The sequence below is a fragment of the Vulpes lagopus genome, chromosome 1 (genome assembly GCF_018345385.1).
Source record: "Vulpes lagopus strain Blue_001 chromosome 1, ASM1834538v1, whole genome shotgun sequence".
In the NCBI taxonomy this organism is placed as follows: domain Eukaryota; kingdom Metazoa; phylum Chordata; class Mammalia; order Carnivora; family Canidae; genus Vulpes; species Vulpes lagopus.
This window is the reverse complement of record NC_054824.1, coordinates 33,292,567-33,293,925: the sequence shown is the minus strand read 5'-3', so window position 1 is coordinate 33,293,925 and position 1,359 is coordinate 33,292,567. Positions and strand designations below refer to the sequence as shown.

The window sequence follows — 1,359 nt, the reverse complement described above, 5'->3', positions numbered from 1 at the left end:
TCATTCATTTAAAGATGTGCTAATGCTCTCACCATGAAGGAAGCTGCACTTTACGAAATTATAAAATGATTTCCCATGAGTCATGCTAGCTCATCTGCCGTAAGTAGAAGCAGCACTTATGATATGTTTTAAAGTTTTCTTCTTGTGTCAGTGTTCCCAATTGCTTAAGTCATGAAGCCCATTACATTCCTTCTTAGATGAAGGTCAAAGCAAGTATAGAGGGATGCCTTGGTGGTTCAGCAGTTGAGTGTCTGCCTTTGGCTCAGGGTGTGATCCTGGAGTCCTGGGATCCAGTCCTGAGATGGAGTCCTGCATGGGGATTGAGTCCTGCGTCAGGACTGAGTTCTGCATCGAGCTCCCCAAGGGGAGTCTGTTACATCTCCCTCTGCCTATGTCTCTGCCTCTCTCTATATCTCTCATGAATAAATGAATAAAATCTTAAAAAAAAAAAAAGGCAGGTATAGAAAAAATGAGGAAGGACTTTTTTCCAAAATGATAAATTCCTGGTTTGATTTTCTTTTTGAAGATTTAGAGACATGTGTTGCAGGAGAGACACATAGAGAGAGGCAGAGACAGCAGCAGAGGGAGAAGCAGGCTCCCCACGGGGAGCCCGATACAGACTTGATCCCAGGACCTCAGGATCACGCCCTGAGCCAAAGGCAGATGCTCAACCACTGAGCCACCCAGGTGTCCCAAATGCCTGGGCTTTTAAAACCAATTCTAAAAGTAATGCTTGAATTACCTGTTATATGAAGTGAATTTAACCTCATGCAGGATTTAATCCAGCTTCAGCCTGTTTGCAAGGAGAACTCAAAGGATGAGTTATACCTCAGAGCTGTCCCAAAAAAGGCAAGGGGTCTGAAGTAAAATGAGAGCTCTAATAAACACATAAAATTAAAGATAATAATTATGTGCTTTCTTCAGCAATACATATGCAAAAATTGGAACAATACAGAGAAAACTAGCACAGCCTCTGCACAAGGATGACATGCAAATAAAGATTATAAATTTTGGCCTTTGCCAGTCTTTTTACCCACACCTATATCCTTCGGAGTTCCAGATGGACTACTTATCCGTACTGTTTCAGATACATTGGCCTAGCCAGTAGAAGGCCTGGAAACTGGTATAATTTCAAATCAGCCATCAGGTAGTCAGATGGACTCCTGAGCAAATGATCCATTATTGCCTCGGATTTGTTAGCTTTGGAACAACCTTAAAACCAGTGGCACTCTCCCTTCTAAAGACAGAGTTCAAGGTCCCATTTCCTTCATCACTCAGTGTTAAGACCAAAATACAGGAGGTCCTCAGTGCTAACAGAAAGGCTTTAGGGATGTTAAAAGTTCTTACTTCTTTGTAAAC

General features: G+C 42.1%; 1 pseudogene; it reads left to right on the top strand.

Annotated features, from left to right (window-relative positions):
* Nucleotides 1-913: 913 nt before the first annotated feature.
* On the top strand, nucleotides 914-1,013 carry LOC121474921 (annotated as a pseudogene).
* The last annotated feature ends 346 nt before the right edge of the window (nucleotides 1,014-1,359 follow it).